This window comes from Saccoglossus kowalevskii, chromosome 5, assembly GCF_978046115.1.
Source record: "Saccoglossus kowalevskii chromosome 5, keSacKowa6.1, whole genome shotgun sequence".
Taxonomy (NCBI): Eukaryota; Metazoa; Hemichordata; class Enteropneusta; family Harrimaniidae; genus Saccoglossus; species Saccoglossus kowalevskii.
The window spans coordinates 37506326-37533966 of record NC_140645.1 but is presented as its reverse complement, the minus strand read 5'-3'; the positions used below and the strand labels follow the sequence as shown (position 1 = coordinate 37533966).

At 33.4% G+C, this 27641-nt stretch overlaps 1 long non-coding RNA gene across 1 annotated transcript; it reads left to right on the top strand.

The window, feature by feature from the left end:
• On the top strand, positions 1 to 27249 carry LOC146746118 (uncharacterized). Its single transcript, XR_014929581.1, has 2 exons — positions 1 to 38; positions 27105 to 27249. It is a non-coding gene; the product is annotated as an uncharacterized LOC146746118 (long non-coding RNA).
• Positions 27250 to 27641: the final 392 nt, after the last annotated feature.

Sequence of the window (27641 nt, the reverse complement as noted above, 5' to 3'; positions counted from 1 at the left end):
AATACCCACGTAACCGGGCTTGTTATCATACTCCACAGGTCAGTGACATTAACTGTGTTTATAAAGTGAATGATATGTTTGTCAACTCCACTAACCTAAACAAAAGGTGTACTGTTTATTAAACTTAAATTTTAATGAGTTCCAGGTTGGCGACATTAAGTTATTGTAGGGTATGTAATATAACCGCTTACGGCGCCAGCCGTACGACGTTCGTACATTGAAATTATATATAGGTACCTGTCAAGTAATCACGTCATCAAACTCACTGCGCACGATGACGTACAATGGTTGATGTTAATGACCTAGTTATCTCATGTAAATATTTGCTATGCACCTCGCATGCTTAGTACATCAGTACTGAACTATTTTTGAGATATTCACTGTACCTAAAACTACTTTTTCATGCGTTTCAATTTATAGTGAGACTTTGCACAATTAAATGACGACACTTGATCATATCACCCCGACATATTGAATGTATATGCTTATTAAAAGGTAAAATTGTTGCGACGTACATACTTTACGGTACTGGTCCAATCTACACTTGTAAACTCACTTTATATCAAAACAGTACAGCACTGATCCAGTCTATACTTGTAAAGTCACTTTATATCAAAGCAGTACAATACTGGTCCAGTCTTACTTGTAAAGTCAATTTGTATCAAAGCAGTACGGTACTGATGCAGGCTAAACTTGTAAAGTCACTTTGTATCATATCAGTACAGTACTGGTCCAGTCTATACTTGTAAAGTCACTTTGTATCAAATCAGTACAGCAGTGGTCCAGTCTATACTTGTAAAGTCACTTTGTATCAAACCAGTACAGTACTGGTCCAGTCTATACATGTAAAGACTCTTTATATCAAAGCAGTACAGTACTGGTCCAGTCTATACTTGTAAAGTCACTTTGTATCAAATCAGTACAGTACTGGTCAATTCTATACTTGTAAAGTCACTTTGTATCAAATCAGTACTGCAGTGGTACAGTCTATACTTGTAAAGTCACTTTGTATCAAATCAGTACATCAGTGGTCCAGTCTATACTTGTAAAGTCACTTTGTATCAAATCAGTACTGCAGTGGTACAGTCTATACTTGTAAAGTCACTTTGTATCAAATCAGTACTGCAGTGGTACAGTCTATACTTGTAAAGTCACTATATATCAAATCAATACAGCAGTGGTCCAGTCTATACTTGTAGAGTCACTTTGTATCAAATCAGTACTGCAGTGGTACAGTCTATACTTGTAAAGTCACTTTGTATCAAATCAGTACAGCAGTGGTCTAGTCTATACTTGTAAAGTCACTTTGTATCAAAGCAGTGCAGTACTGGTCCAGTCTATACTTGTAAAGACTCTTTATATCAAAGCAGTACAGTACTGGTCCAGTCTATACTTGTAAAGTCACTTTGTATCAAATCAGTACAGTACTGGTCAATTCTATACTTGTAAAGTCACTTTGTATCAAATCAGTACTGCAGTGGTACAGTCTATACTTGTAAAGTCACTTTGTATCAAATCAGTACATCAGTGGTCCAGTCTATACTTGTAAAGTCACTTTGTATCAAATCAGTACTGCAGTGGTACAGTCTATACTTGTAAAGTCACTTTGTATCAAATCAGTACTGCAGTGGTACAGTCTATACTTGTAAAGTCACTATATATCAAATCAATACAGCAGTGGTCCAGTCTATACTTGTAGAGTCACTTTGTATCAAATCAGTACTGCAGTGGTACAGTCTATACTTGTAAAGTCACTATATATCAAATCAATACAGCAGTGGTCCAGTCTATACTTGTAGAGTCACTTTGTATCAAATCAGTACTGCAGTGGTTCAGTCTATACTTGTAAAGTCACTTTGTATCAAATCAGTACAGCAGTGGTCTAGTCTATACTTGTAAAGTCACTTTGTATCAAAGCAGTGCAGTACTGGTCCAGTCTATACATGTAAAGTCACTTTGTATCAAAGCAGTACAGCAGTGGTCCAGTCTATACTTGTAAAGTCACTTTGTATCAAAGCAGTACAGTACTGGTCAATTCTATACTTGTAAAGTCACTTTGTATCAAAGCAGTGCAGTACTGATCCAGTCTATATTTGTAAAGTCACTTTGTATCAAAGCAGTACAGCAGTGGTTCAGTCTATACTTGTAAAGTCACTTTATATCAAACCAGTACAGCAGTGGTCCAGTCTATGCTTGTAAAGTCACTTTGTATCAAATCAGTACAGCAGTGGTCCAGTCTATACTTGTAAAGTCACTTTATATCAAAGCAGTACATCAGTGGTCCAGTCTATACTTGTAAAGTCACTTTGTATCAAAGCATTACAGCACTGATCCAGTCTATACTTGTAAAGTCACGTTGTATAAAAGCATTACAGCAGTGGTCCAGTCTATACTTGTAAAGTCACTTTGTATCAAAGCAGTGCAGTACTGGTCCAGTCTATACTTGTAAAGTCACTTTGTATCAAAGCATTACAGCACTGATCCAGTCTATACTTGTAAAGTCACTTTGTATCAAAGCATTACAGCACTGATCCAGTCTATACTTGTAAAGTCATTTTGTATCAAAGCAGTACAGTACTGGTCCAGTCTATACTTGTAAAGTCACTTTGTATCAAAGCATTACAGCACTGATCCAGTCTATACTTGTAAAGTCACTTTGTATCAAAGCAGTGCAGTACTGGTCCAGTCTACACTTGTAAAGTCACTTTGTATAAAAGCATTACAGCAGTGGTCCAGTCTATACTTGTAAAGTCACTTTGTATCAAAGCAGTACAGTACTGGTCCAGTCTATACTTGTAAAGTCACTTTGTATCAAAGCAGTACAGCAGTGGTTCAGTCTATACTTGTAAAGTCACTTTATATCAAACCAGTACAGCAGTGGTCCAGTCTATACTTGTAAAGTCACTTTGTATCAAAGCAGTACAGTACTGGTCCAGTCTATACTTGTAAAGTCACTTTGTATCAAAGCAGTACAGCAGTGGTTCAGTCTATACTTGTAAAGTCACTTTATATCAAACCAGTACAGCAGTGGTCCAGTCTATGCTTGTAAAGTCACTTTGTATCAAATCAGTACAGCAGTGGTCCAGTATATACATGTAAAGTCAATTTGTATCAAACCAGTACAGTACTGGTCCAGTCTATACTTGTAAAGTCACTTAGTATCAAAGCAGTACATTATTGATCCAGCCTATACTTGTAAAGTCATTTTGTATCAAAGCAGTACAGTACTGGTCCAGTCTATACTTGTAAAGTAACTTTGTATCAAAGCATTACAGCACTGATCCAGTCTATACTTGTAAAGTCACTTTGTATCAAAGCAGTGCAGTACTGGTCCAGTCTACACTTGTAAAGTCACTTTGTATCAAACCAGTACAGTACTGGTCCAGTCTATACTTGTAAAGTCACTTTGTATCAAATCAGTACAGCAGTGGTCCAGTCTATACATGTAAAGTCACTTTATATCAAACCAGTACAGTACTGGTCCAGTCTATACTTGTAAAGTCACTTTATATCAAACCAGTACAGCAGTGGTCCAGTCTATACTTGTAAAGTCACTTTGTATCAAACCAGTACAGTACTGGTCCAGTCTATACTTGTAAAGTCACTTTGTATCAAATCAGTACAGCAGTGGTCCAGTCTATACATGTAAAGTCACTTTGTATCAAACCAGTACAGCAGTAGTCCAGTCTATACTTGTAGAGTCACTTTGTATCAAACCAGTGCAGCACTGGTCCAGTCTATACTTGTAAAGTCACTTTATATCAAAGCAGTACAGCAGTGGTCCAGTCTATACATGTAAAGTCACTTTATATCAAACCAGTACAGTACTGGTCCAGTCTATACATGTAAAGTCACTTTATATCAAAGCAGTACAGTACTGGTCCAGTCTATACTTGTAAAGTCACTTTGTATCAAATCAGTACAGCAGTGGTCCAGTCTATACATGTAAAGTCACTTTATATCAAACCAGTACAGCAGTGGTCCAGTCTATACTTGTAAAGTCACTTTGTATCAAACCAGTACAGCAGTAGTCCAGTCTATACTTGTAGAGTCACTTTGTATCAAACCAGTGCAGCACTGGTCCAGTCTATACTTGTAAAGTCACTTTATATCAAAGCAGTACAGCAGTGGTCCAGTCTATACATGTAAAGTCACTTTATATCAAACCAGTACAGTACTGGTCCAGTCTATACATGTAAAGTCACTTTATATCAAAGCAGTACAGTACTGGTCCAGTCTATACTTGTAAAGTCACTTTGTATCAAATCAGTACAGTACTGGTCAATTCTATACATGTAAAGTCACTTTGTATCAAATCAGTACAGTACTGGTCCAGTCTATACTTGTAAAAACACTTTGTATCAAATCAGTACAGTACTGGTCAAGTCTATATATATAAAGTCACTTTATATCAAGGTAGTACAGTACTGTTCCAATCAAGTCTAATGATATTACTTCATATTTTTTTCTGTTCCAGTCTAAACTGGTGATATCACTCAATATTAATTTCTGTTCCAGTCCAGACCAATGGTATCAGTCTCTATCAATTTATGTTCCAATTTAGACCAGTGCTATCACTCCATATTAATTTCTGTTTTAGTCTAGACAAGTGATATCACTCCATATTAATCTCTGTTCCAGTCTAAACTGGTGATATCACTCTATATTAATTTATGTTCCAGTCCAGACCAGTGATATCAGTCTCTATCAATTTATGTTCCAATTTAGACCAGTGCTATCATTCCATATTAATTTCTGTTTTAGTCTAGACCAGTGATATCACTCCATATTAATTTCTGTTTTAGTCTAGACGAATAATATCACTCCATATTAATTTCTGTTCCAGTCTAGACCAGTGGCATCACTCTATATTAATTTATGTTTTAGTCTAGACCAATAATATCACTCCATATTAATTTCTGTTTTAGTCTAGACCAGTGATATCACTCCATATTAATTTCTGTTTTAGTCTAGACCAATAATATCACTCCATATTAATTTCTGTTTTAGTCTAGACCAGTGATATCACTCCATATTAATTTCTGTTTTAGTCTAGACCAGTGATATCACTCCATATTAATTTCTGTTTTAGTCTAGACCAATGATATCACTCCATATTAATTTCTGTTTTAGTCTAGACCAATAATATCACTCCATATTAATTTCTGTTTTAGTCTAGACCAGTGATATCACTCCATATTAATTTCTGTTTTAGTCTAGACCAATGATATCACTCCATATTAATTTCTGTTTTAGTCTAGACCAGTGATATCACTCCATATTAATATCTGTTTTAGTCTAGACCAATGATATCACTCCATATTAATTTCTGTTTTAGTCTAGACCAATGATATCACTCCATATTAATTTATGTTCCAGTCTAAACTGGTGATATTACTCCATATTAATTTCTGTTCTCGTCCAGACCAGTGGTATCACTTCATATTCATTTCTGTTCCCTTCCAGACCAGTGACATCACTCCATATTAATTTATGTTTTAGTCTAGACCAGTGCTATCACTCCATATTAATTTATGTTTTAGTCTAGACCAGTGACATCACTCCATATTAATTTCTGTTTTAGTCTAGACCAATGATATCACTCCATATTAATTTCTGCTTCAGTCTAAACTGGTGATATTACTCCATATTAATTTCTGTTCCAGTCTAAACTGGTGATATTACTCCATATTAATTTCTGTTCTCGTCCGGACCAGTGGTATCACTCACTATTAATTCCTATTTAAGTCTAGACCAGTGATATCACTCCATATCAATTTCTCTATCTGTCCAGACCAAATATATCACGCATATAATGTTATGTTCCAGTCTAGACCAGTGATATCACCCCATATTCATTTCTGTTTTAGTCGCGACCAGTAATATCACTCCTTATTAATTTCTGTTTTAGTCTAGACCAGTGATATAACTCCATATTAATTTCTGTTCCAGTCTAAACTGGTGATATCACTCAATATTAATGTATGGTCCAGCCCAGACCAGTGATATCACTCTATATTAATTTCTCTTCCAGTCGCGACCAGTAATATCACTCCATATTAATTTCTATCTCAGTCTAGACCAGTGATATAACTCCATATTAATTTCTGTTTTAGTCTAGACAAGTGATATCACTCCATATTAATTTCTGTTCCAGTCTAAACTGGTGATATCACTCAATATTAATGTATGGTCCAGCCCAGACCAGTGATATCACTCTATATTAATTTCTGTTCCAGTCGCGACCAGTAATATCACTCCATATTAATTTCTATCTCAGTCTAGACCAGTGATATAACTCCATATTAATTTCTGTTCCAGTCTAAACTGGTAATATCACTCAATATTAATGCATGGTCCAGTCTAGACCAGTGACATCACTTCATATTAATTTCTGTTCCAGTCCAGACCAATGATATCAGTCTCTATCAATTTATGTTTCAGTTTAGACCAGTGCTATCACTCCATATCAATTTATGTTCCAGTCTAGACCAGTGATATCACTCCATATTAATTTCTGTTCCAGTCTAGACCAGTGATATCACTCAATATTAATTTATGTTCCAGTCGCGACCAGTGATATCACTCCATATTAATTTCTATCTCAGTCTAGACCAGTGATATCACTCCATATTAATTTCTGTTCTCGTCTAGACCAGTGATATCACTCCATATTAATTTCTGTTCCAGTCTAGACCAGTGATATCACTCAATATTAATTTATGTTCCAGTCTTGACCAGTGATATCACTCCATATTAATTTCTGTTCTTGTCCAGACCAGTGGTATCACTCACTATTAATTCCTATTTAAGTCTAGACCAGTGATATCACTCCATATTAATTTCTGTTCCAATCTAGACCAATTATATCACTCCATATTAATTTCTGCTCCAGTCTAAACTGGTGATATTACTCCATATTAATTTCTGTTTTAGTCTAGATCAGTGATATCACTCCATATTAATTTCTGTTTTAGTCTAGACCAATGATATCACTCCATATTAATTTCTGTTTTAGTCTAGACCAATAATATCACTCCATATTAATTTCTGTTTTAGTCTAGACCAGTGATATCACTCCATATTAATTTCTGTTTTAGTCTAGACCAATGATATCACTCCATATTAATTTCTGTTTTAGTCTAGACCAGTGATATCACTCCATATTAATATCTGTTTTAGTCTATACCAATGATATCACTCCATATTAATTTCTGTTTTAGTCTAGACCAATGATATCACTCCATATTAATTTATGTTCCAGTCTAAACTGGTGATATTACTCCATATTAATTTCTGTTCTCGTCCAGACCAGTGGTATCACTTCATATTCATTTCTGTTCCCTTCCAGACCAGTGACATCACTCCATATTAATTTATGTTTTAGACTAGACCAGTGCTATCACTCCATATTAATTTATGTTTTAGTCTAGACCAGTGACATCACTCCATATTAATTTCTGTTTTAGTCTAGACCAATGATATCACTCCATATTAATTTCTGTTCTTGTCCAGACCAGTGGTATCACTCACTATTAATTCCTATTTAAGTCTAGACCAGTGATATCACTCCATATTAATTTCTGTTCCAATCTAGACCAATTATATCACTCCATATTAATTTCTGCTCCAGTCTAAACTGGTGATATTACTCCATATTAATTTCTGTTTTAGTCTAGATCAGTGATATCACTCCATATTAATTTCTGTTTTAGTCTAGACCAGTGATATCACTCCATATTAATTTCTGTTTTAGTCTAGACCAATGATATCACTCCATATTAATTTCTGTTTTAGTCTAGACCAATAATATCACTCCATATTAATTTCTGTTTTAGTCTAGACCAGTGATATCACTCCATATTAATTTCTGTTTTAGTCTAGACCAATGATATCACTCCATATTAATTTCTGTTTTAGTCTAGACCAGTGATATCACTCCATATTAATATCTGTTTTAGTCTATACCAATGATATCACTCCATATTAATTTCTGTTTTAGTCTAGACCAATGATATCACTCCATATTAATTTATGTTCCAGTCTAAACTGGTGATATTACTCCATATTAATTTATGTTCTCGTCCAGACCAGTGGTATCACTTCATATTCATTTTTGTTCCCTTCCAGACCAGTGACATCACTCCATATTAATTTATGTTTTAGACTAGACCAGTGCTATCACTCCATATTAATTTATGTTTTGGTCTAGACCAGTGACATCACTCCATATTAATTTCTGTTTTAGTCTAGACCAATGATATCACTCCATATTAATTTCTGTTCTCGTCCAGACCAGTGGTATCACTCACTATTAATTCCTATTTAAGTCTAGACCAGTGATATCACTCCATATCAATTTCTCTATCTGTCCAGACCAGATATATCACGCATATAATGTTATGTTCCAGTCTAGACCAGTGATATCACCCCATATTCATTTCTGTTTTAGTCGCGACCAGTAATATCACTCCTTATTAATTTCTGTTTTAGTCTAAACCAGTGATATAACTCCATATTAATTTCTGTTCCAGTCTAAACTGGTGATATCACTCAATATTAATGTATGGTCCAGCCCAGACCAGTGATATCACTCTATATTAATTTCTATTCCAGTCGCGACCAGTAATATCACTCCATATTAATTTCTATCTCAGTCTAGACCAGTGATATAACTCCATATTAATTTCTGTTTTAGTCTAGACAAGTGATATCACTCCATATTAATTTCTGTTCCAGTCTAAACTGGTGATATCACTCAATATTAATGTATGGTCCAGCCCAGACCAGTGATATCACTCTATATTAATTTCTGTTCCAGTCGCGACCAGTAATATCACTCCATATTAATTTCTATCTCAGTCTAGACCAGTGATATAACTCCATATTAATTTCTGTTCCAGTCTAAACTGGTAATATCACTCAATATTAATGCATGGTCCAGTCTAGACCAGTGACATCACTTCATATTAATTTCTGTTCCAGTCCAGACCAATGATATCAGTCTCTATCAATTTATGTTTCAGTTTAGACCAGTGCTATCACTCCATATCAATTTATGTTCCAGTCTAGACCAGTGATATCACTCCATATTAATTTCTGTTCCAGTCTAGACCAGTGATATCACTCCATATTAATTTCTGTTCTCGTCTAGACCAGTGATATCACTCCATATTAATTTCTGTTCCAGTCTAGACCAGTGATATCACTCAATATTAATTTATGTTCCAGTCGTGACCAGTGATATCACTCCATATTAATTTCTATCTCAGTCTAGACCAGTGATATCACTCCATATTAATTTCTGTTCTCGTCCAGACCAGTGGTATCACTCACTATTAATTCCTATTTAAGTCTAGACCAGTGATATCACTCCATATTAATTTCTGTTCCAATCTAGACCAATTATATCACTCCATATTAATTTCTGCTCCAGTCTAAACTGGTGATATTACTCCATATTAATTTCTGTTCTCGTCTAGATCAGTGATATCACTCACTATTAATTCCTATTTAAGTCCACTCCAGTGGTATCACTTACTATTAAATCCTATTTAAGTCTAGACCAGTGATATCACTCCATATCAATTTCTCTATTTGTCCAGACCAGATATATCACGCATATAATGTTATGTTCCAGTCAAGACCAACAATATCACCCCATATTAATTTCTGTTTTAGTCTAGACCAGTGATATCACTCTATATTAATTTCTGTTTTAGTCTAGACCAATGATATCACTCCATATTAATTTCTGTTTTAGTCTAGACTAGTGATATAACTCCATATTAATTTCTGTTTTAGTCTAGACCAGTGATATCACTCCATATTAATTTCTGTTCCAGTCTAAACTGGTGATATCACTCAATATTAATGTATGGTCCAGCCAAGACCAGTGATATCACTCTATATTAATTTCTATCTCAGTCTAGACCAGTGATATCACTCCATATTAATTTCTGTTCTCGTCCAGACCAGTGGTATCACTCACTATTAATTCCTATTTAAGTCTAGACCAGTGATATCACTCCATATTAAATTCTGTTCCAATCTAGACCAATTATATCACTCCATATTAATTTCTGCTCCAGTCTAAACTGGTGATATTACTCCATATTAATTTCTGTTTTAGTCTAGATCAGTGATATCACTCCATATTAATTTCTGTTTTAGTCTAGACCAGTGATATCACTCCATATTAATTTCTGTTTTAGTCTAGACCAATGATATCACTCCATATTAATTTCTGTTTTAGTCTAGACCAATAATATCTCTCCATATTAATTTCTCTATCTGTCCAGACCAGATATATCACGCATATAATGTTATGTTCCAGTCTAGACCAGTGATATCACTCCATATTAATTTCTATCTCAGTCTAGACCAGTGATATAACTCCATATTAATTTCTGTTTTAGTCTAGACCAATGATATCACTCCATATTCATTTCTGTTCCAGTCTAAACTGTTGATATCACTCAATATTAATTTATGGTCCAGCCTAGACCAGTGACATCACTCCATATTAATTTCTGTTTTAGTCTAGACTAGTGATATCATTGCATATTAATTTATGTTTTAGTCTAGACCAGTGATATCACTCAATATTAATTTATGGTCCAGTCTAAACTGGTGATATAACTCAATATTAATTTATGGTCCAGCCTAGACCAGTGACATCACTCTATATTAATTTCTGTTTTAGTCTAGACTAGTGATATCATTGCATATTAATTTATGTTTTAGTCTAGACCAGTGATATCACTCCATATTAATTTATGTTTTAGTCTAGACCAGTGATATCACTCCATATTAATTTATGTTTTAGTCTAGACCAGTGATATCACTCCATATTAATTTATGTTTTAGTCTAGACCAGTGATATCACTCCATATTAATTTATGTTCCAGTCTAAACTGGTGATATAACTCAATATTAATTTATGGTCCAGCCTAGACCAGTGACATCACTCTATATTAATTTCTGTTTTAGTCTAGACTAGTGATATCATTGCATATTAATTTATGTTTTAGTCTAGACCAGTGATATCACTCCATATTAATTTATGTTTTAGTCTAGACCAGTGATATCACTCCATATTAATTTATGTTTTAGTCTAGACCAGTGATATCACTCCATATTAATTTATGTTTTAGTCTAGACCAGTGATATCACTCCATATTAATTTATGTTCCAGTCTAAACTGTTGATATCACTCAATATTAATGTATGGTCCAGCCTAGACCAGTGACATCACTCTATATTAATTTCTGTTTTAGTCTAGACTAGTGATATCATTGCATATTAATTTATGTTTTAGTCTAGACCAGTGATATCACTCCATATTAATTTATGTTTTAGTCTAGACCAGTGATATCACTCCATATTAATTTATGTTTTAGTCTAGACCAGTGATATCACTCCATATTAATTTATGTTCCAGTGTAAACTGGTGATATAACTCAATATTAATGTATGGTCCAGCCTAGACCAGTGATATCACTCTATATTAATTTCTGTTCCAGTCGCGACCAGTAATATCACTCCATATTAATTTCTATCTCAGTCTAGACCAGTGATATAACTCCATATTAATTTATGTTTTAGTCTAGACCAATGATATCACTCCATATTAATTTCTGTTCCAGTCTAAACTGGTAATATCACTCAATATTAATGCATGGTCCAGTCTAGACCAGTGACATCACTTCATATTAATTTCTGTTCCAGTCCAGACCAGTGATATCACTCCATATCAATTTATGTTCCAGTGTAGACCAGTGATATCACTTCATATTAATTTATGTTCCAGTCTAGACCAGTGACATCACTCCATATTAATTTCTGTTCCAGTCCAGACCAGTGACATCACTCCATATTAATTTCTGTTCCAGTCTAAACTGGTGATATTACTCCATATTAATTTCTGTTCTCGTCTACACCAGTGATATCGCTCCATATTAATTTCTGTTTTAGTCTAAACTAGTGATATAACTCCATATTAATTTCTGTTTTAGTCTAGACTAGTGATATCATTGCATATTAATTTCTGTTCCAGTTTAGAGCAGTAATATCAATCTATATTAATTTCTGTTTCAATCTAAACTAGTTATATCACTCCATATTAATTTTTGTTCCAGTCTAGAGCAGTAATATCACTCCATATTCATTTATGTTCCCGTCTAGACCAATGATACCACTCTATATTAATTTATGTTCCAGTCTAGACCAGTGACATCACTTCATATTAATTTATGTTTTAGTCTAGACCATCGATATCACTCCATATACATTTATATTTCACTCTAGACCAGTGATATCACTCCATATTAATTTATGTTTTAGTCTAGACCAGTGATATCTCTCCATATTAATTTATGTTTTAGTCTAGACCAGTGATATCACTCCTTATTAATTTATGTTTTAGTCTAGACCATCGATATCACTCCATATACATTTATATTTCACTCTAGACCAGTGATATCACTCCATATTAATTTATGTTTTAGTCTAGACCAGTGATATCACTCCATATTAATTTCTGTTTTAGTCTAGACCAGTGATATCACTCCATATTAATTTCTGTTTTAGTCTAGACTAGTGATATAACTCCATATTAATTTCTGTTTTAGTCTAGACCAGTGATATCACTCCATATTAATTTCTGTTCCAGTCTAAACTGTTGATATCACTCAATATTAATGTATGGTCCAGCCTAGACCAGTGATATCACTCTATATTAATTTCTATCTCAGTCTAGACCAGTGATATAACTCCATATTAATTTCTCTATCTGTCCAGACCAGATATATCACGCATATAATGTTATGTTCCAGTCTAGACCAGTGATATCACTCCATATTAATTTCTATCTCAGTCTAGACCAGTGATATAACTCCATATTAATTTCTGTTTTAGTCTAGACCAATGATATCACTCCATATTAATTTCTATCTCAGTCTAGACCAGTGATATAACTCCATATTAATTTCTGTTTTAGTCTAGACCAATGATATCACTCCATATTCATTTCTGTTCCAGTCTAGACTAGTGATATCACTCAATATTAATGTATGGTCCAGCCTAGACCAGTGACATCACTCCATATCAATTTCTGTTTTAGTCTAGACTAGTGATATCATTGCATATTAATTTATGTTTTAGTCTAGACCAGTGATATCACTCAATATTAATTTATGTTCCAGTGTAAACTGGTGATATAACTCAATATTAATGTATGGTCCAGCCTAGACCAGTGACATCACTCCATATCAATTTATGTTCCAGTCTAGACCAGTGATATAACTCCATATTAATTTCTATCTCAGTCTAGACCAGTGATATAACTCCATATTAATTTATGTTTTTGTCTTGATCAGTGACATCACTCTATATTAATTTCTGTTCCAGTCGCGACCAGTAATATCACTCCATATTAATTTCTATCTCAGTCTAGACCAGTGATATAACTCCATATTAATTTATGTTTTAGTCTAGACCAGTGATATCACTCAATATTAATTTATGTTCCAGTGTAAACTGGTGATATAACTCAATATTAATTTATGGTCCAGCCTAGACCAGTGACATCACTCTATATTAATTTCTGTTTTAGTCTAGACTAGTGATATCATTGCATATTAATTTATGTTTTAGTCTAGACCAGTGATATCACTCCATATTAATTTATGTTTTAGTCTAGACCAGTGATATCACTCAATATTAATTTATGTTCCAGTGTAAACTGGTGATATAACTCAATATTAATGTATGGTCCAGCCTAGACCAGTGACATCACTCTATATTAATTTCTGTTCCAGTCCAGACCAGTGATATAACTCAATATTAATGTATGGTCCAGCCTAGACCAGTGATATCACTCGATATTAATTTCTGTTCCAGTTGCGACCAGTAATATCACTCCATATTAATTTCTATCTCAGTCTAGACCAGTGATATAACTCCATATTAATTTCTGTTTTAGTCTAGACCAGTGATATAACTCCATATTAATTTATGTTTTAGTCTAGACCAGTGATATCACTCAATATTAATTTATGTTCCAGTGTAAACTGGTGATATAACTCAATATTAATGTATGGTCCAGCCTAGACCAGTGACATCACTCCATATCAATTTATGTTCCAGTCTAGACCAGTGATATAACTCCATATTAATTTCTATCTCAGTCTAGACCAGTGATATAACTCCATATTAATTTATGTTTTTGTCTTGATCAGTGACATCACTCTATATTAATTTCTGTTCCAGTCGCGACCAGTAATATCACTCCATATTAATTTCTATCTCAGTCTAGACCAGTGATATAACTCCATATTAATTTCTGTTCTCGTCTAGACCAGTGATATCACTCAATATTAATTTATGTTCCAGTGTAAACTGGTGATATAACTCAATATTAATTTATGGTCCAGCCTAGACCAGTGACATCACTCTATATTAATTTCTGTTTTAGTCTAGACTAGTGATATCATTGCATATTAATTTATGTTTTAGTCTAGACCAGTGATATCACTCCATATTAATTTATGTTTTAGTCTAGACCAGTGATATCACTCAATATTAATTTATGTTCCAGTGTAAACTGGTGATATAACTCAATATTAATGTATGGTCCAGCCTAGACCAGTGACATCACTCTATATTAATTTCTGTTCCAGTCCAGACCAGTGATATAACTCAATATTAATGTATGGTCCAGCCTAGACCAGTGATATCACTCGATATTAATTTCTGTTCCAGTCGCGACCAGTAATATCACTCCATATTAATTTCTATCTCAGTCTAGACCAGTGATATAACTCCATATTAATTTCTGTTTTAGTCTAGACCAATGATATCACTCTATATTAATTTCTATCTCAGTCTAGACCAGTGATATAACTCCATATTAATTTCTGTTTTAGTCTAGACCAATGATATCACTCCATATTCATTTCTGTTCCAGTCTAAACTGGTGATATCACTCAATATTAATTTATGGTCCAGCCTAGACCAGTGACATCACTCCATATTAATTTCTGTTTTAGTCTAGACTAGTGATATCACTCAATATTAATGTATGGTCCAGCCTAGACCAGTGACATCACTCTATATTAATTTCTGTTTTAGTCTAGACTAGTGATATCATTGCATATTAATTTATGTTTTAGTCTAGACCAGTGATATCACTCCATATTAATTTATGTTTTAGTCTAGACCAGTGATATCACTCCATATTAATTTATGTTCCAGTCTAAACTGGTGATATCACTCAATATTAATGTATGGTCCAGCCTAGACCAGTGACATCACTCTATATTAATTTCTGTTTTAGTCTAGACTAGTGATATCATTGCATATTAATTTATGTTTTAGTCTAGACCAGTGATATCACTCCATATTAATTTATGTTTTAGTCTAGACCAGTGATATCACTCCATATTAATTTATGTTCCAGTGTAAACTGGTGATATAACTCAATATTAATGTATGGTCCAGCCTAGACCAGTGATATCACTCTATATTAATTTCTGTTCCAGTCGCGACCAGTAATATCACTCCATATTAATTTCTATCTCAGTCTAGACCAGTGATATAACTCCATATTAATTTCTGTTCCAGTCTAAACTGGTAATATCACTCAATATTAATGCATGGTCCAGTCTAGACCAGTGACATCACTTCATATTAATTTCTGTTCCAGTCCAGACCAATGATATCAGTCTCTATCAATTTATGTTTCAGTTTAGACCAGTGCTATCACTCCATATCAATTTATGTTCCAGTCTAGACCAGTGATATAACTCCATATTAATTTCTATCTCAGTCTAGACCAGTGATATAACTCCATATTAATTTATGTTTTTGTCTTGATCAGTGACATCACTCTATATTAATTTCTGTTCCAGTCGCGACCAGTAATATCACTCCATATTAATTTCTATCTCAGTCTAGACCAGTGATATAACTCCATATTAATTTATGTTTTTGTCTTGATCAGTGACATCACTCCATATTAATTTCTGTTCCAGTCTAAACTGGTAATATCACTCAATATTAATGCATGGTCCAGTCTAGACCAGTGACATCACTTCATATTAATTTCTGTTCCAGTCCAGACCAGTGATATAACTCAATATTAATGTATGGTCCAGCCTAGACCAGTGATATCACTCGATATTAATTTCTGTTCCAGTCGCGACCAGTAATATCACTCCATATTAATTTCTATCTCAGTCTAGACCAGTGATATAACTCCATATTAATTTCTGTTTTAGTCTAGACCAGTGATATAACTCCATATTAATTTATGTTTTAGTCTAGACCAGTGATATCACTCAATATTAATTTATGTTCCAGTGTAAACTGGTGATATAACTCAATATTAATGTATGGTCCAGCCTAGACCAGTGACATCACTCCATATCAATTTATGTTCCAGTCTAGACCAGTGATATAACTCCATATTAATTTCTATCTCAGTCTAGACCAGTGATATAACTCCATATTAATTTATGTTTTTGTCTTGATCAGTGACATCACTCTATATTAATTTCTGTTCCAGTCGCGACCAGTAATATCACTCCATATTAATTTCTATCTCAGTCTAGACCAGTGATATAACTCCATATTAATTTCTGTTCTCGTCTAGACCAGTGATATCACTCAATATTAATTTATGTTCCAGTGTAAACTGGTGATATAACTCAATATTAATTTATGGTCCAGCCTAGACCAGTGACATCACTCTATATTAATTTCTGTTTTAGTCTAGACTAGTGATATCATTGCATATTAATTTATGTTTTAGTCTAGACCAGTGATATCACTCCATATTAATTTATGTTTTAGTCTAGACCAGTGATATCACTCAATATTAATTTATGTTCCAGTGTAAACTGGTGATATAACTCAATATTAATGTATGGTCCAGCCTAGACCAGTGACATCACTCTATATTAATTTCTGTTCCAGTCCAGACCAGTGATATAACTCAATATTAATGTATGGTCCAGCCTAGACCAGTGATATCACTCGATATTAATTTCTGTTCCAGTCGCGACCAGTAATATCACTCCATATTAATTTCTATCTCAGTCTAGACCAGTGATATAACTCCATATTAATTTCTGTTTTAGTCTAGACCAATGATATCACTCCATATTAATTTCTATCTCAGTCTAGACCAGTGATATAACTCCATATTAATTTCTGTTTTAGTCTAGACCAATGATATCACTCCATATTCATTTCTGTTCCAGTCTAAACTGGTGATATCACTCAATATTAATGTATGGTCCAGCCTAGACCAGTGACATCACTCCATATTAATTTCTGTTTTAGTCTAGACTAGTGATATAACTCCATATTAATTTCTGTTTTAGTCTAGACCAATGATATCACTCCATATTCATTTCTGTTCCAGTCTAAACTGGTGATATCACTCAATATTAATTTATGGTCCAGCCTAGACCAGTGACATCACTCTATATTAATTTCTGTTTTAGTCTAGACTAGTGATATCATTGCATATTAATTTATGTTTTAGTCTAGACCAGTGATATCACTCAATATTAATGTATGGTCCAGCCTAGACCAGTGACATCACTCTATATTAATTTCTGTTTTAGTCTAGACTAGTGATATCATTGCATATTAATTTATGTTTTAGTCTAGACCAGTGATATCACTCCATATTAATTTATGTTTTAGTCTAGACCAGTGATATCACTCCATATTAATTTATGTTCCAGTGTAAACTGGTGATATAACTCAATATTAATGTATGGTCCAGCCTAGACCAGTGATATCACTCTATATTAATTTCTGTTCCAGTCGCGACCAGTAATATCACTCCATATTAATTTCTATCTCAGTCTAGACCAGTGATATAACTCCATATTAATTTCTGTTCCAGTCTAAACTGGTAATATCACTCAATATTAATGCATGGTCCAGTCTAGACCAGTGACATCACTTCATATTAATTTCTGTTCCAGTCCAGACCAATGATATCAGTCTCTATCAATTTATGTTTCAGTTTAGACCAGTGCTATCACTCCATATCAATTTATGTTCCAGTCTAGACCAGTGATATAACTCCATATTAATTTCTATCTCAGTCTAGACCAGTGATATAACTCCATATTAATTTATGTTTTTGTCTTGATCAGTGACATCACTCTATATTAATTTCTGTTCCAGTCGCGACCAGTAATATCACTCCATATTAATTTCTATCTCAGTCTAGACCAGTGATATAACTCCATATTAATTTATGTTTTTGTCTTGATCAGTGACATCACTCCATATTAATTTCTGTTCCAGTCTAAACTGGTAATATCACTTAATATTAATGCATGGTCCAGTCTAGACCAGTGACATCACTTCATATTAATTTCTGTTCCAGTCCAGACCAGTGATATCACTCAATATTAATTTATGTTCCAGTCGCGACCAGTGATATCACTCCATATTAATTTCTATCTCAGTCTAGACCAGTGATATCACTCCATATTAATTTCTGTTCTCGTCTAGACCAGTGATATCACTCCATATTAATTTCTGTTCCAGTCTAGACCAGTGATATCACTCAATATTAATTTATGTTCCAGTCGTGACCAGTGATATCACTCCATATTAATTTCTATCTCAGTCTAGACCAGTGATATCACTCCATATTAATTTCTGTTCTCGTCCAGACCAGTGGTATCACTCACTATTAATTCCTATTTAAGTCTAGACCAGTGATATCACTCCATATTAATTTCTGTTCCAATCTAGACCAATTATATCACTCCATATTAATTTCTGCTCCAGTCTAAACTGGTGATATTACTCCATATTAATTTCTGTTCTCGTCTAGATCAGTGATATCACTCACTATTAATTCCTATTTAAGTCCACTCCAGTGGTATCACTTACTATTAAATCCTATTTAAGTCTAGACCAGTGATATAACTCCATATCAATTTCTCTATTTGTCCAGACCAGATATATCACGCATATAATGTTATGTTCCAGTCAAGACCAATAATATCACCCCATATTAATTTCTGTTTTAGTCTAGACTAGTGATATAACTCCATATTAATTTCTGTTTTAGTCTAGACTAGTGATATAACTCCATATTAATTTCTGTTTTAGTCTAGACCAGTGATATCACTCCATATTAATTTCTGTTCCAGTCTAAACTGGTGATATCACTCAATATTAATGTATGGTCCAGCCTAGACCAGTGATATCACTCTATATTAATTTCTATCTCAGTCTAGACCAGTGATATAACTCCATATTAATTTCTCTATCTGTCCAGACCAGATATATCACGCATATAATGTTATGTTCCAGTCTAGACCAGTGATATCACTCCATATTAATTTCTATCTCAGTCCAGACCAGATATATCACGCATATAATGTTATGTTCCAGTCTAGACCAATGATATCACTCCATATTAATTTCTATCTCAGTCTAGACCAGTGATATCACTCAATATTAATTTATGGTCCAGCCTAGACCAGTGACATCACTCCATATTAATTTCTGTTTTAGTCTAGACCAGTGATATCACTCCATATTCATTTCTGTTCCAGTCTAAACTGGTGATATTACTCCATATTAATTTCTGTTTTAGTCTAGACCAGTGACATCACTCCATATTAATTTCTGTTTTAGTCTAGACCAGTGACATCACTCCATATTAATTTCTGTTTTAGTCTAGACCAATGATATCACTCCATATTCATTTCTGTTCCAGTCTAAACTGGTGATATCACTCAATATTAATTTCTGTTCCAGTGTAAACTGGTGATATAACTCAATATTAATGTATGGTCCAGCCTAGACCAGTGACATCACTCCATATTAATTTCTGTTTTAGTCTAGACTAGTGATATCATTGCATATTAATTTACGTTTTAGTCTAGACCAGTGATATCACTCAATATTAATTTATGTTCCAGTGTAAACTGGTGATATAACTCAATATTAATGTATGGTCCAGCCTAGACCAGTGATATCACTCCATATTAATTTCTGTTTTAGTCTAGACTAGTGATATCATTGCATATTAATTTATGTTTTAGTCTAGACCAGTGATATCACTCAATATTAATTTATGTTCCAGTGTAAACTGGTGATATAACTCAATATTAATGTATGGTCCAGCCTAGACCAGTGACATCACTCTATATTAATTTCTGTTTTAGTCTAGACTAGTGATATCATTGCATATTAATTTATGTTTTAGTCTAGACCAGTGATATCACTCAATATTAATTTCTGTTCCAGTCTAAACTGGTGATATAACTCAATATTAATTTATGGTCCAGCCTAGACCAGTGACATCACTCTATATTAATTTCTGTTTTAGTCTAGACTAGTGATATCATTGCATATTAATTTATGTTTTAGTCTAGACCAGTGATATCACTCAATATTAATTTATGTTCCAGTGTAAACTGGTGATATAACTCAATATTAATGTATGGTCCAGCCTAGACCAGTGACATCACTCCATATCAATTTATGTTCCAGTCTAGACCAGTGATATAACTCCATATTAATTTCTATCTCAGTCTAGACCAGTGATATAACTCCATATTAATTTATGTTTTTGTCTTGATCAGTGACATCACTCTATATTAATTTCTGTTCCAGTCGCGACCAGTAATATCACTCCATATTAATTTCTGTTTTAGTCTAGACTAGTGATATAACTCCATATTAATTTCTGTTTTAGTCTAGACTAGTGATATAACTCCATATTAATTTCTGTTTTAGTCTAGACCAGTGATATCACTCCATATTAATTTCTGTTCCAGTCTAAACTGGTGATATCACTCAATATTAATGTATGGTCCAGCCTAGACCAGTGATATCACTCTATATTAATTTCTATCTCAGTCTAGACCAGTGATATAACTCCATATTAATTTCTCTATCTGTCCAGACCAGATATATCACGCATATAATGTTATGTTCCAGTCTAGACCAGTGATATCACTCCATATTAATTTCTATCTCAGTCTAGACCAGTGACATCACTCCATATCAATTTATGTTCCAGTCTAGACCAGTGATATAACTCCATATTAATTTCTATCTCAGTCTAGACCAGTGATATAACTCCATATTAATTTATGTTTTTGTCTTGATCAGTGACATCACTCTATATTAATTTCTGTTCCAGTCGCGACCAGTAATATCACTCCATATTAATTTCTATCTCAGTCTAGACCAGTGATATAACTCCATATTAATTTATGTTTTAGTCTAGACCAGTGATATCACTCAATATTAATTTATGTTCCAGTGTAAACTGGTGATATAACTCAATATTAATTTATGGTCCAGCCTAGACAAGTGACATCACTCTATATTAATTTCTGTTTTAGTCTAGACTAGTGATATCATTGCATATTAATTTATGTTTTAGTCTAGACCAGTGATATCACTCCATATTAATTTATGTTTTAGTCTAGACCAGTGATATCACTCAATATTAATTTATGTTCCAGTGTAAACTGGTGATATAACTCAATATTAATGTATGGTCCAGCCTAGACCAGTGACATCACTCTATATTAATTTCTGTTCCAGTCCAGACCAGTGATATAACTCAATATTAATGTATGGTCCAGCCTAGACCAGTGATATCACTCGATATTAATTTCTGTTCCAGTCGCGACCAGTAATATCACTCCATATTAATTTCTATCTCAGTCTAGACCAGTGATATAACTCCATATTAATTTCTGTTTTAGTCTAGACCAATGATATCACTCCATATTAATTTCTATCTCAGTCTAGACCAGTGATATAACTCCATATTAATTTCTGTTTTAGTCTAGACCAATGATATCACTCCATATTAATTTCTATCTCAGTCTAGACCAGTGATATAACTCCATATTAATTTATGTTTTAGTCTAGACCAGTGATATAACTCCATATTAATTTCTGTTTTAGTCTAGACCAATGATATAACTCCATATTCATTTCTGTTCCAGTCTAAACTGGTGATATCACTCAATATTAATGTATGGTCCAGCCTAGACCAGTGACATCACTCTATATTAATTTCTGTTTTAGTCTAGACTAGTGATATCATTGCATATTAATTTATGTTTTAGTCTAGACCAGTGATATCACTCAATATTAATGTATGGTCCAGCCTAGACCAGTGACATCACTCTATATTAATTTCTGTTTTAGTCTAGACTAGTGATATCACTCCATATTAATTTCTGTTTTAGTCTAGACCAATGATATCACTCCATATTCATTTCTGTTCCAGTCTAAACTGGTGATATCACTCAATATTAATGTATGGTCCAGTCTAGACCAGTGATATAACTCAATATTAATGTATGGTCCAGCCTAGACCAGTGACATCACTCTATATTAATTTCTGTTTTAGTCTAGACTAGTGATATCATTGCATATTAATTTATGTTTTAGTCTAGACCAGTGATATCACTCCATATTAATTTATGTTTTAGTCTAGACCAGTGATATCACTCCATATTAATTTATGTTCCAGTGTAAACTGGTGATATAACTCAATATTAATGTATGGTCCAGCCTAGACCAGTGATATCACTCTATATTAATTTCTGTTCCAGTCGCGACCAGTAATATCACTCCATATTAATTTCTATCTCAGTCTAGACCAGTGATATAACTCCATATTAATTTCTGTTCCAGTCTAAACTGGTAATATCACTCAATATTAATGCATGGTCCAGTCTAGACCAGTGACATCACTTCATATTAATTTCTGTTCCAGTCCAGACCAATGATATCAGTCTCTATCAATTTATGTTTCAGTTTAGACCAGTGCTATCACTCCATATCAATTTATGTTCCAGTCTAGACCAGTGATATAACTCCATATTAATTTCTATCTCAGTCTAGACCAGTGATATAACTCCATATTAATTTATGTTTTTGTCTTGATCAGTGACATCACTCTATATTAATTTCTGTTCCAGTCGCGACCAGTAATATCACTCCATATTAATTTCTATCTCAGTCTAGACCAGTGATATAACTCCATATTAATTTATGTTTTTGTCTTGATCAGTGACATCACTCCATATTAATTTCTGTTCCAGTCTAAACTGGTAATATCACTCAATATTAATGCATGGTCCAGTCTAGACCAGTGACATCACTTCATATTAATTTCTGTTCCAGTCCAGACCAGTGATATCACTCAATATTAATTTATGTTCCAGTCGCGACCAGTGATATCACTCCATATTAATTTCTATCTCAGTCTAGACCAGTGATATCACTCCATATTAATTTCTGTTCTCGTCTAGACCAGTGATATCACTCCATATTAATTTCTGTTCCAGTCTAGACCAGTGATATCACTCAATATTAATTTATGTTCCAGTCGTGACCAGTGATATCACTCCATATTAATTTCTATCTCAGTCTAGACCAGTGATATCACTCCATATTAATTTCTGTTCTCGTCCAGACCAGTGGTATCACTCACTATTAATTCCTATTTAAGTCTAGACCAGTGATATCACTCCATATTAATTTCTGTTCCAATCTAGACCAATTATATCACTCCATATTAATTTCTGCTCCAGTCTAAACTGGTGATATTACTCCATATTAATTTCTGTTCTCGTCTAGATCAGTGATATCACTCACTATTAATTCCTATTTAAGTCCACTCCAGTGGTATCACTTACTATTAAATCCTATTTAAGTCTAGACCAGTGATATAACTCCATATCAATTTCTCTATTTGTCCAGACCAGATATATCACGCATATAATGTTATGTTCCAGTCAAGACCAATAATATCACCTCATATTAATTTCTGTTTTAGTCTAGACTAGTGATATAACTCCATATTAATTTCTGTTTTAGTCTAGACTAGTGATATAACTCCATATTAATTTCTGTTTTAGTCTAGACCAGTGATATCACTCCATATTAATTTCTGTTCCAGTCTAAACTGGTGATATCACTCAATATTAATGTATGGTCCAGTCTAGACCAGTGATATAACTCCATATTAATTTCTCTATCTGTCCAGACCAGATATATCACGCATATAATGTTATGTTCCAGTCTAGACCAGTGATATCACTCCATATTAATTTCTATCTCAGTCTAGACCAGTGATATAACTCAATATTAATGTATGGTCCAGCCTAGACCAGTAATATCATTCCATATTAATTTCTATCTCAGTCTAGACCAGTGATATAACTCCATATTAATTTATGTTTTAGTCTAGACCAGTGATATCACTCCATATTAATTTCTGTTTTTGTCTTGATCAGTGACATCACTCCATATTAATTTCTGTTCCAGTCTAAACTGGTAATATCACTCAATATTAATGCATGGTCCAGTCTAGACCAGTGACATCACTTCATATTAATTTCTGTTCCAGTCCAGACCAGTGATATCACTCCATATCAATTTATGTTCCAGTGTAGACCAGTGATATCACTTCATATTAATTTATGTTCCCGTCTAGACCAGTGACATCACTCCATATTAATTTCTGTTCCAGTCCAGACCAGTGACATAACTCCATATTAATTTCTGTTCCAGTCTGAACTGGTGATATTACTCCATATTAATATCTGTTCTCGTCTAGACCAGTGATATCGCTCCATATTAATTTCTGTTTTAGTCTAAACTAGTGATATAACTCCATATTAATTTCTGTTTTAGTCTAGACTAGTGATATCATTGCATATTAATTTCTGTTCCAGTTTAGAGCAGTAATATCAATCTATATTAATTTCTGTTCCAATCTAAACTAGTTATATCACTCCATATTAATTTTTGTTCCAGTCTAGAGCAGTAATATCACTCCATATTCATTTATGTTCCCGTCTAGACCAGTGATACCACTCTATATTAATTTATGTTCCAGTCTAGACCAGTGACATCACTTCATATTAATTTATGTTTTAGTCTAGACCAGTGATATCACTCCATATTAATTTATGTTTTAGTCTAGACCAGTGATATCACTCCATATTAATTTATGTTTTAGTCTAGACCAGTGACATCACTCCATATTAATTTATGTTTTAGTCTAGACCAGTGATATCACTCCATATTAATTTATGTTTTAGTCTAGACCAGTGATATCATGCCATATCAATTTCTGTATCTGTCCAGACCAGTGACATCACTCCATATTAATTTATGTTTTAGTCTAGACCAGTGATATCACTCCATATTAATTTATGTTTCACTCTAGACCAGTGATATCACTCCATATTAATTTATGTTTTAGTCTAGACCAGTGATATCACTCCATATTAATTTATGTTTTAGTCTAGACCAGTGATATCACTCCATATTAATTTATGTTTTAGTCTAGACCAGTGATATCATGCCATATCAATTTCTGTATCTGTCCAGACCAGTGACATCACTCCATATTAATTTATGTTTTAGTCTAGACCAGTGATATCACTCCATATTAATTTATGTTTTAGTCTAGACCAGTGACATCACTCCATATTAATTTATGTTTTAGTCTAGACCAGTGATATCACTCCATATTAATTTATGTTTTAGTCTAGACCAGTGATATCACTCCATATTAATTTCTGTTCCAGTCTAGACCATCGATATCACTCCATATACATTTATATTTCACTCTAGACCAGTGATATCACTCCATATTAATTTATGTTTTAGTCTAGACCAGTGATATCACTCCATATTAATTTCTGTTTTAGTCTAGACCAGTGATATCACTCCATATTAATTTATGTTTAGTCTAGACCATCGATATCACTCCATATACATTTATATTTCACTCTAGACCAGTGATATCACTCCATATTAATTTATGTTTTAGTCTAGACCAGTGATATCACTCCATATTAATTTATGTTTTAGTCTAGACCAGTGATATCACTCCATATTAATTTATGTTTTAGTCTAGACCATCGATATCACTCCATATACATTTATGTTTCACTCTAGACCAGTGATATCACTCCATATTAATTTATGTTTTAGTCTAGACCAGTGATATCACTCCATATTAATTTCTGTTCCAGTCTAGACCATCGATATCACTCCATATACATTTATGTTTCACTCTTGACCAGTGATACCACTCCATATTAATTTCTGTTCCAGTCCAGACCAGTGACATCACTCCATTTTAATTTTTGTTTCAATCTAGACCAATGATATCACTCTATATTCATTTCTGTTTCAGTCCAGAGTAGTGACATCACTCCGTATTAGTGTGTTGTAAATACAACTTTGAAGTACTGTAATTTTTAATTTCGTTTTACGTTTATAAATAAAATTCGCTAAATGCAATGCACGTGATTTTATGGTTTTTCCTGCCAAGTTCGAGAACTTAAAAACATAATCCATTTCTCGTCCAGTATGTGTGTGCAATCAGTTTAATTTACTGATTTATTTCAGCATTGCTCTATCCATTTACAGTGACAAATTGCCTACAAGTTGTCTTTTCATCATTTTCCTGAAAACAATTGCAGGAGGTTGCTTATTTTGTTCAAACAAATTAGACTGAACCACAGCAATTGCTGAGAGCATATTATTTTCAATAATCGAGTGACAGATTAGATTTCTCTTTTATGACAGTACCACACTTATGTATTCTTTTCTAGTCTAGACCAGAGAAATAATTTTACAATAATGTAATTTGGAAATAATATTTTTCACCAGTGAAGTAACTTCATATTAAAGTCTTCTATTATTCTAGTAATTTTATTCAACTGTACAGTCATTCAGTATTGATTATTTTAATGTTTCGTGAATTTATTGTAATAGGCTTCACACATTTATAGGTAAATAAATTATGGGACTATTGTAGACAAAAGTACTTGAAGACATGGTAAATTCTATAGGTGACAATATTTCATTTTTAAAACCCACTGAAAATAATGCCAATGATTTAAGTACAATAGCATTTAGTACTTCGTACGACACTGCGATATAATAAAACAGTGAGATAGTAAAATATATCCTTGTCACGGGAAATAACGGGCAAAATAATCTTTTTTTTTTAATTTTCTGTGATCTCTGACTGTATTTAACTTTTCGAACCCGGTTAGGCTTTAATATCTACATGGAGGAGATATTCCCAGAACCCACCCAGATTACGAATGGTACATCCCTGGATTATCACCTGAACCCACCCAGACTACGAAAGGTACAACCATGTAATATCGTTCATATTAAATAGTTTCTTTAACTCAATACTTGTTTATTTTGTTTGAAACAAGAAAATCTAACCGCACCAATCGATCGAGTCGTGCAATCGAAGTAAAATTGAGTTGAATATCATAATTATTCACGTCATATTTCTAAAATTATATCCATGGATCGATTGGTTGGTTCGATTTCCACGGCGGCACCATAAACAATATATTTCATCTGACGATACAAATTGAGCTGTATACGTCACCATGTGGCGTCAGCGTTGGGCATCTGTAGGACTTTGCAATATAGTTGCAAAATACCAGCATATCATATAGATTTCTAGTTATTTACTCTTCAAATTCGATTTTTCATCTTTCAGAAGTAGATATATTGCATCAGTTCTCATTTGTATACAGATGACAACCTTTCAACGTAATTGTTGGTATGAG